Source organism: Narcine bancroftii, chromosome 6, assembly GCF_036971445.1.
Source record: "Narcine bancroftii isolate sNarBan1 chromosome 6, sNarBan1.hap1, whole genome shotgun sequence".
NCBI classification, from domain to species: Eukaryota; Metazoa; Chordata; class Chondrichthyes; order Torpediniformes; family Narcinidae; genus Narcine; species Narcine bancroftii.
The window spans coordinates 129,658,630-129,672,675 of record NC_091474.1 but is presented as its reverse complement, the minus strand read 5'-3'; the positions used below and the strand labels follow the sequence as shown (position 1 = coordinate 129,672,675).

General features: G+C 42.2%; 1 long non-coding RNA gene across 2 annotated transcripts in view; it reads right to left on the bottom strand.

Moving 5' to 3' along the window:
- The window catches only part of LOC138737591 (uncharacterized), a 296,044-nt gene extending 282,020 nt beyond the window's left edge, over positions 1–14,024 (bottom strand). For both annotated transcript variants that reach the window (XR_011341036.1, XR_011341037.1), the window contains exon 1: positions 13,918–14,024. This is a non-coding gene — a long non-coding RNA (uncharacterized lncRNA). The remainder of the gene's footprint in view (positions 1–13,917) is intronic.
- Positions 14,025–14,046: the final 22 nt, after the last annotated feature.

Here is a 14,046-nt window from a genome sequence, read left to right as displayed (position 1 = left end):
ATCCACAAGGAGGTAAATGATTTTAAGATAAATTTAAAATCACTCACTTACTGCACTCCACTGCCTGACAATGGCTGTCTGAGTACAGAACCAGTGAGTAAGACTTTCTAAGTTTGTGATGAGGTTTTGGTTGCAGCATCTTTAAAAGTGGGAAGGAAGAAATCTTTTGGGGATCCCAGAGAATTGGACACCGGTGAAGTTGACGAGTTTGAAAGTAGTGTAACAATGTTGAAAATGTGCCAGCTGATTTATAAGTGTAAAGCACAAAGGTCTGCACAGTGATTGAAGTAAAAGTGCAAAGCTGGATAAACTCAGCAGGTCAAATAGTGCAGTTTATATAGCAAAGATAAAGGTACTGAATTAACATTTCATCAACGTATGAGGAAAATGTAGGTAGGCTCCTGAATAAAATGATGGGGGAGAGGAAAAAGGAGCAGAGTTCCACAGGCAGGAGGTGATGGATAAGGGAGGGAGGCACACCAGCAAATGGAAGGGGGGGGGGGGAGGAGATATCTCTGTGAATGGACAGGGAAGGAGGTGGAGAGCTGCAGGAAAGAAGACAGGGATGGGGAAGAGGAGGAGAATGAGGAATTGACCAGCAGAAACCAGAGAAGCTGATGATAATGCCATCTGGTTGGCAAGCTCCTCCAATTTTTAGGTGGCCCTGGTTTAGCAGTGCATGAGGCCATGGACAGATACATCAGCACAGAAGTGGACCACAGAATTGAAATGGTTGGCCACTGTGGGGGGTTCTTGTCATCGATGCAGATACACCAAAGTGCTCAGCGAAGCAATCTCCCAGTCAGTGGTGGATTAAATATCACCTGGGGCCCAGGGCGAACTTTAGTAAGGCCCCCCTGACCTTTACTCCCTGCCCCACAGCCCCCCATTGAATAGAAAAAAATGTGGAGGAGGAGAATTCTGATGCCCTGGTTGAGGGTCTGAACCCGAAGCTGTGCCAGTCCCTCTACTGCCGAGTCAGCTTGGTTCTCTGCTCTGGAAGTAGTTGGCCACCAGGTTCTGATGCAATCAACGTGGTGGCAGGGCAGGCCAGCTCCCCACACCCTCTCTCCTGTTGTTACATGCCACCTCTGCTCTCCGATCCACAGCCTCTCAGCACAAGCAGCGGCCAGTAATATAGAGAGATCACAGCTACGAGTCAGGCCTCCAACTGGCCTGATGAACCCCAGCAGAATCACCTGCCATTTTACAGCGCACATGGTAAACAGAAAGTGAGGCAGCACATGGCAGCTGAGGGACCGAGAATACTGCTGCCATCCCCACCCATAGCAGAGGCACACATTCCAGTCTGCAGCCCAATTCAATCTGTGTGGCAGTGCTCATCTTACTCCAGGCCCAAGCTGTTATTTGGTAACAGACTCCATGACTACCGTAACTATGGCATTTATTCTCAAGGCAACAGTTACGACCAATCTCTATTCACATAATCAGCTGCACGATGCTATGACCCTTGCACCCCTGTCTACTTTCATGCCCTCTGCGCAGATACCGGCACTTCATTGGCCTGTTGGGCAATCAATAAAAATCACAGATGGGGGCACCCTTACCTTACTCAGCATAATGGGTCATCCATCACTGAGAACCAGATGCAGAGCACAACTCCTGTGGATTCACAGGTGAATTGTTGCTTCATTTGGAAGGACAGTTTAGGGCCCCGAATGGCGATGATGGAGGAGGTGTGGGCGCAAATGTGGTACTTCCTGTGGCTGCAAGGAAGGAACCTATGCAGCAATTAGTTGAAATGGGTGGACAAAGGAGTCACAAAGGGAGCGACCCTTTGGAGAGCAGAGGGAAATGAGAGGGAATGACGTGTCTGGTGATGGGTGACTAAAAAACTCATAAGGATAGAAATAGATGACGTATGAAAGTAGGCTAGCAAATAACGGCAAAGAGCTTCTTCAAGTATATAAAGAATGAGAGGTGAGAGTAGATATAGGGCCACTCGAAAATTATGGGAGACGAGATGGCAGAGGAACTAAATGAGAAATTTCCATCAGTCTTCACTTGGGAAGGTATTAATAGTATGTCAGATGTCAAAGAGTAACAGTGAAGGGAAGTCAGTACAGTTACCATTTCAAGGGATAAGGTGATCAAAAAGCTGAATAGCCTTAGAAGGGTGGATGTTTCCTGGACCAGATGGATTGCTCCCTAGGGGTCCTGAAAGAGGCAATGGTAGAAATTGTGGTGGCATTGGTAATGATCTTTCAAGAATCAATAAATCCTGGAATGGTCACCCCACTATTCAAGAAGAGAGGATGGCAGCAGAAAGAAAATTATAGACGATTATACTTGGAGGCTCATGACAGGGAGAAGCCAAAGTTCTAAAGAGAAAATCTTCCTTTTCAAACCTATTGGAATTCTTTGAGGAAGTGACAAGCAAGTCGATATAACAGGAAATATGCAAGCATGGGTAGAGCATTGGCTGACTGGCAGGCTGCCAAGAGTTGGAATACAAGGGTCATATTCTGCTTGGCTGCCAATTCCTCTTGGTGTCCACAGGTTTCGGTGTTGGGGCTGCTTCTTCTTTTGTTTTATATTAATGATTTTGTTTATGAAATGACTGGTTATGTGGCCAAGTTTGCAGATGATACAAAGATTGGTGGAGGAGCAGGTAGTGTGGAGGAAACATTGAGGCTGCAGAAGGATTTAAACAGATTAGGAGAATGGGCAGAGAAATGGCAAATGAAGTATAATCTTGGAAAGTCGTACACTTTAGTGGAAAAAAAAATGAATGGACAGAATATTTTTTAAATGGGGAGAAAATTGAAAATACCCAGATGCAGAGGGACCTGGGAGTTCTCGTGCAGGATCGCCTGAAGGTAAATGCATGTTGAGATGGTGGTGAAGAAGGCAAATGAAATGCTGACATTCATTTCAAGATGAATAGAATATAAGAGCAGGGATGTGATTTTGAGACTTTATAAGACTCTGGTGAAACCTTGCGGAGTATTGTGAGCAGTTTTGGGCTCCTCATTTAAGAAAAGATGTGCTGACGTTGGGGAGGGTTCAAAAGAGATTCACCAGGATGTTTCTGGGTATGAAAGGTTTATCATGAGAAGTGTTTGACAGCTCTTGGCCTGTATTTGTTGGAATTTAGGAGAAGTGGTGGATGGCGGGGGGGGGGGGTGGGGGGGGGGGGGAAGAAGAGAGAATGCCATTGAAACATTTTGAATGTTGAGTGTACAGAGAAGATGTAGAAAGGTTGTTTTCCATGGTGGCACTTCAAACAGAAATGTGTAGATATTTCTTCATCCAGAGGGTGGTAAATCATGTAGAACCCTCTTCTGCTCTTCAAACTAGAGCTGTGTGAGTTTTTTTTTAACATCCCTCTGAGAGGGAAGACAAGACTTTGGTTTAATATGTCAACTGTAAGAGTGATGTCATGGGGCCTTGATGCAAATTCTATGCTCAGAGCCCAGAGTGGGAAATGAACCCACAGTCATTACCAGAGAAGGGAGCATGAGCCAGAGAGCAATGGGGACCACTTGTGTTACCCATCTACCAACATGTCACTCTCATGGGCCACTGTGCCGATGTCCTGGTAGTATGATTTAGAAACTCACAGTCCTTATGGTGTCGGACGACTGGACACAAAATCAAATGTGCCTCAGTCAGCTGTTTATCATTACAGGGGTCCCAGAGCATTTTGTGCCTCATTGTCCACAGTGAGCTGTCTTGTTGTGACATAAGTTTAAAATTAGTTGTGTCACATTTTAAACCATTGCTGGACATAATCTGTGCCTCACTGGATGCCCTGCTCTCCAATTAGTACAAGGAAAAACAGCTCTCACTGAGAGCACTGTCAAGCATGCTTTAACCCTTAAACATGCTTCATGGGTCCATTTTCAAGCATGTAATTTCTCGATGATTTACACCACACTGCTCCATGCAGGGATCAAATAATTTTACTCGATTTTTCAAAAACCAAGAGAGCCCTTCACCTGTAAAGCCGCTCAAGATATTCAGAGAGGAACTATCAAAGAAAACCTAAAATTGCATCATATAATTTCCAAAAGGATGATGAACTTATGGACAGTACCTCACTTTTTTTCTTTTTTGTACCAATTCATTTCTTTTTAAATCTTGTATTTATGGAATTCTAATTTAGAGTAATTTTGCATTTTGTTCTGCACAATAATGCTGCTGCAAAACAACACATTTTGTGACATGCTCATGGCAATAAACCTGATTCTGATTCTAAAGAAATACTTCAACAACTTTGCCCAGCTTAGTAAGTTAAAAGGAGCATGTTAAAAGGAAGTGTAATGTGCGTCGAAAGAACCAAAGACTTGTTGATCCAAACCAAGGCTTTTATTAACTGAAAGACTGGAGCATATCACATGTGGGTCGACCAGTCCAGAATGACCTGGTCTGGCTTGGAGCAATCCTTTAAGACCTGCCAGTAGGTATGGCTACACTCTCAGCCAATCACAGTCATCCTACACTACCATCTGTACATGTGTAGATATACACATTGGTGATAGAATCTGTACTATCACAGGAAGGTGGAGTGAGTTAGAGGAGGAACCTTGGAGCTTGGGCACCATAGGAAAGTGGATTGCCCAAGAGACCAACATTTCCAGCTGTCAACTCACTATATCCTGTTTTTCTTATTCATTTCATTCTCAGGTTGGGGTGAACTTTATTATTTTTTTTATATAGGGTAACAGTTTTCTTAAAATTACAAGCAGAGGAGAGAATATTTCATTACCATTTCAAGCAGTTCACTGCACCATTAACCTGATGCATCCTGTCAAGAAGAAACAGCATGCCAGAGGATCTTGCAAAGTAGGAAACAACAGAATTGTGTTGATGGTGACACTATATTAATAGTGCCTCTTTGTGTGCCTTTACAGAGCAAATAAAAGAAAGACTTTAGTTTATTTTGTGTACATGACAGTAAATGGATCCTCGAATCCTGGAATAAAGTTAACAAGGCAAATGATTAGAAGCTTACTGAGCGACCTTAATGTTCGACAAAGAATAGAAAAATTGGAGTAGTGTCTGATGTCTGCACAGGATATTAATCTGCCAGAAACATGCCTCTCCAGATTGGAGCTCAAGCAGGGTTAATGTCAGCTTAACCTGCTGGCCATCAGCACCCTCATGAATTCTGGTCCTGATATCTGATTCTCAGAAGCTCGATGCCAGCAGCCTGCACACTGGTGGGAGACCTTTATCCACCAAGCTACAAGTTGGAGTCTGGTCCACTGCTAGTGATTTCCTGTTCCATAGGGTCTTCTCTGCATCTTCACAGTGGGGTGGTGGGGGGGGGGGGGGTTTCTCCAACTCTAGTGCCTTGCACCAATCCACTGCTTCCCCAGCACCCCCAACCCTTGAAATCTGTTGCCATATGTGGGTGTTGCCATCTTGGATGCCAATCCCCCAAGAGCACTGAAGAACAAACTCCTGTTGGCCTTGTTCTACATGTGGTTTAAACCTGTTGTCAAGGTAGAGAGTCAGGCAGCTGGACCCCACAGATGAATGTAGAGAAGCCTTGGGCCCATTTAATTCCACTAACTCATCCATGTGAATACCATAATATTGTAATATCGAATCACACCCCTGACTCTTCCTAATTTTCATCAAGATAAAAGACAGTGGCATTTTAATTCAGTATAATTATCAGATAAAGATTTTGCTAAATTTATGGGAGAACAGATAGTGATTTTTTTTTCTTTGATACTAATCTTTCCTAGGAGACCTCTAGTCTAGTTATATGGGATACTTTGAAGGCTTTTTTTTAAGGGGGCAAATCATTTTTGTATACTGTTAATAAAAAAGGAAGACTAATAAAAAATGAGTTAATTAAACAAATTAAACAGATCAACAATATGCTCAAACTTAAAAACCCAGATGTTTACAAAAAAAAACTAAATTTGATCTTCTTTCAGGATATCCAGCTGAATGCCATCTTCTGAAATCATCGAGGGCTCAGTAGTGGAGAGGGTCAACAAATTCCTGGATGTCAACATCTCTGAGGGTCTGTCCTGGAGCCTCCACGTTGATGCCAGCGGCTATACTTTGTGAGGTTTCGGAGAAGATTCAGGTATGTCACCGAAGCCTCTTGTAAATTTCTCCAGGTGTGCCATGGAGAGCATCACTGCCTGGTATGGAGGTGCCAATCTCAAGACAAGAATAAACTCTAGAGGGGTTTTATTCAGCCTGCAACATCACAGGCACCAGACTTCACTCCATTGAGACACTGTCTTAAAAAAGCAGCCTGTATCCTCAAACACCCCTACCACCCAGGCCATGCCCTCTTCACTCTGCTACCATCAGGAAAAAGGTACAGGAGCCTGAAGATGAGCACTCAACAACACAAGGACAGCTTCTTCCCCGCTGCCATCAGATTCCTGAATAATCAATGAATCATAGACACTGCCTTACCTTTGTGCACTATAATTTTTACTTTTTTATAGTAATGTCATAGGATGGCTATAATATGAACGTTTTCACTATGCTGTTGTAAAACACTCAATTTTATGACAATAAATTCTGATTCTGCTGGACATAAAAGTGAACTACTTCCTCTCCTCCAGCAAGCTCTGCTTTTAAGAATGTCAAAAATCAGCATACTTATCTTGGTATTACAATTATAAACATCTTTTTAAGGAGAACGAGCTTGCTATGCTTAAACAAGTGAAGCATTCTCTGACCCCATGGTCACCTTTGTCCATAATTTTATTCGGCTGTATAAATTCTATTAAAATGATTATATTACCTAAAGTTTTATACCTTTTTCAAACATTTCTAATTTTTGTTCCTAAATCAGTTTTTGACTTACTTGATCTGACTATATCATCTTATATATGGAAGGGTAAGCATCCCCACGTTAAAGTTTTCCTACAAAGACTTAAGGGAGATGGTGGAATGGCTCTGCCCAACTATTGGACAGTCAATATAAGAACTCTTACATTTTGGTCTTTTTTTCCATAATCACTCTGACTGCTCATTATGGGTATCAATGGAGCTGAATCCCCCCAAAATTTGTCTAATTCAGCACTTCTTGGCTCTTCACTTCCATTTACCACTAAGTTAATAGATAATCTAATTGTTAAATATTCTGGAAAATTTGGGCAGTTTAGAAAACATTTTGCATTTCATAATTTAGAACAGAGAATACTACAGAAAAGTACAGGCCCTTTGGTCTTCAATGTTGTTTAGACCTATATATTCCTTAAAAAAAAATAAACTCTCCCTACCCTATAACCCTTTATTTATAGAGCATAGACCTGTTGGCCATCAGGTCAACAGGTTAGTTCATGCTTTTTGGATTTATGGGAGGAAAATGGTGCACCCAGAGGAAATCCATGTGGCTTTTAATTTAGAATTACAGCACGGCAACAGGCCTTCTAGCCCACGACACCCAAATACACCATGTGACCAAATCACCACCTAACCCCATGTTTTTATAATGTGAACTGAAACCAGAGCACCTGGAAGAAACCCAGGCAGGACACAGAAAGAATGTTCAAACTCCTTACAGAGAGCGGTGGAATTGAACTTGGGTCACTGGGTCTACAATAGAGTTGTACTAACCATGCCATAGGGAGAATGTGCTATATCTCTGCACATTCAGCACCTGAGATCAGGATCAATCCAGATTTGCTGGAATTGTGAACAAACAATTCTTGCTGGGCCACAGCTTGCCAATTGCAGAAAATTGATCAGCCTCCTCTCATAATGTGACTAATTTATGGTTTTGAATGATTTACATGTGATCTTAATTGGTGACAGCAGTGCACAACCCCAAGAGAAGGGGGTGGAAGGCCATTTGCTTCACAATAAGCAGTTGATTAGAAAGTGAACTTGGAAAACAGAAGAGGGCCAAACACATGCAAATTGGATTAGCTTGGCATGGATGTTGAGCCAAAGACTGTTTCTGGGTTTCATGCTGTCAAAACGAAAAAATTAAAGCAAAATAAGGCTTTGACAAATGGAGGATATATATAGCAAGAATGAATTGAGGTGAATACAGAACAAATCTTTTTTAAAAAAGTGAAGGCAGGAACAGAGGGGGAATAGATTGGCAGCTAATAAAAAAGGGAAGTGATAAATAGTAATAAGGAGAGAGTGAACAATGGGAAACCTGAAGGACTCAGCAGATCAGACATCATCTGTGGGTTACCGCCCATCATCAAATCTGAAGTAGGAAGGAAGACGAAGAGACTCAGGAGTAAAAGTTAACACTTTCCCAATTTCCTTAGGATTCCCAGAGACTCCTTCTTGACTAAATTGATGAATCAAGAGCAAGATATTTTGAGTCACAAAAGAATGTTTTTGACCTTGACAATGTACCTTGGATAAAGTCACTTGATTAATCATTAACCAATTAAAGTCTAATGAATATTTCAAACACGAGTTTGTGTCACGATATTGATTTTAATTACTCCACCATTTAAACTAGATTTTTCCTCAAACATAGATCTTTGGAAAATAACTCTCAAGGATGCATTTGGCAAAAGATATAATGGAGAATGGGAGGTTGGCCTTTTCAGGTAAAAACAAACGGTCATTGAGCTGTGGAGGGAACAATTAGGATATTGCTGGAAATGGGCTTTCAGATTACATTGTTGAATAAAGATGGATTGTGGCAGCGCACATTCTCATGGCGAACTGACCCCGCGTGTACCGCCACTTGGTGGGGCAGCCATGGGAAGATGGCATCGTCAGGGGTTCTCCCCGACTCCAGCCTCCCTTCCAGCATGTGCCCTGGGCAGTGATTATGATGTCACCATGCACGTGGTGGCTGAGCCTGCACTGCCCTTAAAGGGGCGCGCGCTGAATTCGAATAAGCAGTCATTAATGACCTTTGGTGTTGTGACTGTGCTTTCTCCAGCTGCGCAGAGCGCCACAGGATATAATTAACTCCAAGCAAACTAAGCACAAAATTTGCCTTTCAGCAGCAGCCAGTCCTCATAAAATTGACTGTTTCTCCTTCCACATATATTGTCTGACCTGCTGAGTGTTCCCAGCTTTTACTGGCTTTGTCTTTGAATTCCAGCATCTGCAGGGTTTTTAAATTTCTATTTACTGATACTTATTTTCCAAGAATGCCACACTTGAAGTTCTCTGCTGTCTGACAGCACTTCTGTTTGTCCTTTTCAACTTGTTCACCCTCGGTGGGTTATCTTTCCTTTCTAGTCCTCGCACAAATAATCCCCATACTCTGCATATACCACCAGCACCTTCCTTTCCACTGAAAATTGACCCGTCTATCTCTTTCCTAGTTCCAAGGGCTGCTGGCATGAATTATTAACTATTTCCCCCCCCCCCCCCCACAGATGCTGCTTGACCTGCTGAGTTTTCCCAGCATTTACTGTTTGCGTTTTAGATTTAGTTAGCATGGATGAGTTCAGCCAAAAGGGCTGTTCCATTCTGCAATCCTCGATGAGTTTATTCCAAGTTTTTAAAAAAAACATTTTCTTTCACTCATTTCAGAGTATACAATTATAAGCAAGTAGGCCATTCAGGGATAACAGCTGATCGTTGAAACCAGCACCACCTCCTGTAGTAACTTCATATTCCTTGATTTTCCTAGCACCTAAAAACTATTGTTAAACTTTAAAAATTGCAGACCTTTGTTACACTCCACTTGGAATAAGTTCCCCAACCAGAAGCCTTGCATGAATCTGAAGGTTCGCATCCTTCTGAGGGCAAAATCAAAAGCATTTACAGCCAGTGATCCAGATCTCTACAAGAAGTCCAGGCACTGCCTGGGGAACATTATCTCTGCAACAAAGAAGCAATTCCAGAAGAAGCTAGAGACAGAGACAGTAGCTATGGCTGGAATGCATGCCATTGCATCATACAAAAGCAATGGCAAACACCATAGATGGCTCTGATGCTTCATTATCTGATGAGCTGAACACCGAAAATTCAATAGTGCCTACAAGAATCCTTGCAAAGACTGAGGACCTTGTGGTAACCGTCTCTAAGGACGATGTCAGAACATCATTCAAAAGGGTGAACCCTCACCAGGAGTTAAGCCCCGAAGGCGAACCTTGCAAGGTACTGAAAAATCTGTGCCAACTAACTAGCCAGAGTGTTCACGGATATTTTCAATCTCTCACTGCTGCAGTCGGAGGTTCCCACCTGCTTCAAAAGGGCATCAATTATCCCGGTACCCAAGAACAGTAGAGTGAGCTGCCTCAACGACTATCGCCCAAATGCACTAACTTCATCTGTGATGAAATGCTTTGAGAAGTTGGTCATGGGCAGAATTAACATATGTGTAAGTAAAGGACTGGACCCATTGCAATTCGCCTCTTGTCACAATCACTCCACAGCAGATGCAATATCACTGGTTCTCCACTCAGTTGTGGATCACCTTGAAAACAGCAACTCATATACACAGCTCCTCTTCATTGACTACAGCTCAGCCTTCAACACCATTATTCCCTCAATGCTGGCCAACAAACTTCAAAGGAAAACCAAGGGATATGAGATTACTACAGAAGATGGTTCTGGTTTCAGTGATCAGCTGTGATGCCTGAATGGTGAAGGAAAAGTAGCCTATACTTGCCCTGGGCCTCTGCACTTCTCCCTGCAAATGGATCATTGACTCTTTAACTGGAACACCACAGTCAGTCTGAATTGAAAACAACATCCCCTCCTCACTGATGATCAACACAGGCACATCTCAAGGATGCATGCTTAGCCTACTGCTCTACTCACTCAACGCCCATGACTGTGTGGCTAGACACAATTACAATGCTATCTGCACATTTGCTGATAACACCACAGTTGTCGGCAGAATCACAGACAGGAAGAAGTGTACAGCAGTGAGATAGATCAGCAAGTTGTGTAGTGCCGCAACATTAGCAAAATCAAGGAACTGAATGTGGACTTCAGGTGAACACAATCCCTCCCTCATCAAGGGGTCAGCAATTGAAAGGGATAAGCGCTTCAAACTCCTGGGTGTCAACATCTCAGAGGATCTGTCCTAGAGCCTCCATTTCGATACAATCATGAAGAAGGCTTGTCAGTGGCTATACTTCATGAAGAGTTTAAGGAGATTTGGTATGTCACCAAAGACTTGCAAATTTCTGCAGGTGTACTGTGGAGAGCATGCTGACTGGTTGCATCACTCTCTCGTATGGAGGTCCCAACATACAGGACATGAAAAAACTACGGATTTGTGAACTTGGCTTGCACCATGGGCATCAGTCTCTACTACATTGAGGACATAGACAAGAAGCAGTGTCTTTAGAAAGCAGCCTCTACCTTTAAGGACCCTCACCACCCATGCCACATCCTCTTTACACTGCTACCATCAGGAAGGAGGAACAGGAGCATGAGGACAAACACCCAGTGGCACAAGGACAGCTTCTTCCCCTCTGCCATCAGATTTCTGAATGGACAATGAATCAAAGAGGCATTGATTATGTGGATGGCTGGAGGCATTTCCCAAGGCTGAAACAGCTAACACAAGGTAAGGTGTAAGGTGCTTGGAAGCAAGTTTAGGGGGATGAAAGAGGTACATTTTTCCACTCAGAGTGTTATGCGTGCATTGTATGCATTGCCAGAAACAGTAGCGGAGGCAGGTACAATAGGATCTTTTAAGAGATTGAGATAGATACAGCACATAAAACTGAGAAAAATGGAGAACTATGCAGTAGGGAAATTCCAGGTAGTAATAACAATAGTTTATTAGCTGACTGTACTGTGCTGTTCTGTAGATTTCAAAGTTCTAGGTTCTCTGCTCGAAATCTGGAATAAAAACAGGAATATGCCAAAGGTCAGGTGGCATTCTGGGAGAAGAGAAAGAGAGTTATGTTTCAGGTCAAAGACCCTTCTTTAGAACTGGGAAGAAACAAACAAAACCTTATTAAGATGCAGGAAGAGGGGTGGGAGTGGAAAGGATGTCTCAGATTATACATTATAGCATCACCAGATTAATCCCAGGAAAGGCCGATTTGCTGGATAATGGGAGTTACTTATGGAGACCAAATGCAACCTGGAATGTTTCATCAACTGGTAGAGAACGTCATTGTAAAGATTTTGAATCAGGACTGGCATCGTGATCTCCCTGTCCAACATACTTTATTGAGCAACACATTGCCATTCTGAATATGGCAGACATCAGGAGGCCTGCTATATATATATGCCGGCGCATCAGTTGCCTTAATAGCAGTTACATCAAGCGTCGCCCCCTTAATAACAGTGGTGCAACACTCCGTTTCATGATCACTCATCTATATTTGAATTAGTATCCATTTTCCACCTCTGGATATATAGCTATCTTGGGGAAAGGTAAAAGCAGAGAAAGCCTTTTGAAGAGATCCTCTCAGTAGTCAACCATATATAATAAAAGCATCTCAGTGGAATTACGATGAATTAAGTCCTTGTTTAACTTCCGATAGAATTTAGACATTGATCTGTGCAGCTTTTCAGCACGTTATAATAAATGCACAGGGGAGGTGGAACACTTAAGTTTGGGTTTGACATATTTGGTTGTGGTTCCTTTGATATATGAGAACAATGGACTTGGTATCTACAAAACTTTGCACATCATTCTTTATAGTTATAATTTGAAATCTTTAATGTGTTTTTCAAAGCAACTTGGTATTTCAGTTTAGGGCTATTACCATACTCTTTCTTTGTGAAGAAAAAAAGCAAATGCATTATTATGTTGACAGTTACAGGGCAATAAATCGTTTGCTTCTCTCAACTCATTTGTAGCGTGGAATAATTTCTACCAAAAATCAATTGAATGGATTTTCAGGCCTCTTTCACATACATTTACATGGTGAGCCTCTGCAATTAATTATATTGGATTTCCGAGAAGGGCTGCGCACTACACAATGGGCATGGTTTGTTATTGATGTTCTAATGTCATTGATTATGGCCATTTATCTTTTTTTCATGTACTCCTTCCAAGAGAAGCAAGAGTTCAAAACCATAGAATTGACTATTCTATGACAATAATCAACTGTAATGTATTACTAACTGTAACTACTAACAAAGTAACATTGCAAAACAACAATGGTAACTGTACATATATATCTACAAAACTGAGCATTAACTGATGAATATAACATATAATATAATAGATAACTGTCATGTAATGATAACAGTAATTTAGCCCTGGGTTTAATATTGTAATATGACTAACACTGAGGTACTGATTTAATGATAACTGGAATATTCCAAAACAATATTGAACTAACTGAAATTGAATAATGACTGCAATATAATAATAACCAAGTAATGGGATAAGAACCATATATAGTAATGACTGATGGGAGTATTATAATACAATGCAATAAAATCAGATTCTCCAAAATCCTCATTTATCCAAAATTTTTGGAGCCAAATTGACCAGGGATGTTAAGCCCACGACGCTAGCAGTGGTGGACCTCAGTCCCCTGGTGCCAGCAGTGGTGGACCTTGGGCCCCAGGCGCCGGCAGCGGGGACCAGCACGAGTGGGGAGGTGTCAGTGATCGCGGTGGCCAGCATTTTTTTTTGTGAGAATTAAACTTTATTTTAATGCTTTAAAAGCCTTTCCTTGTTGTTTGTTGTTGTTTAAACAATGTTACAAGTGATTTGCTATTGCTACTGGGCTGGGGGCTTTTTAATGACCAGTTATCCGGAAAAACGTTTTCCGAAATGGGCCCGGTCCCGACCACTTCGGATAATCGGAGATGTACTGTAATATGGTGACAGGACACTATTTAGGGGGTTCATGTCATGTGATGCCATAGGATCGACTCTGAGGCTCCTGACTCCCTTGGGAAATTAGTTTTAAAAGTTTTGAATAAACACTGTTTTAATTTTAAAGTGTTTTTAAACTTTCTTACCTTACTCCAAAACAAAAAAAGAAAAAGCAATAGCAACGAGTTCTGGAACCCGACGGGAAGACAAGAAGGAAAATGAGAATTGAGGCCTACCTTGACGGTGAAGTAGGGCGCTGGACTCCGTTCTGCCTCCCGACCTGGTGAGCCTTTGGGAGGAGATTCCTGCCGACGCTCCTCAGCCGCTCACGCGGCGAGACGACGTCGGGGAGGGACCGGGAAGTG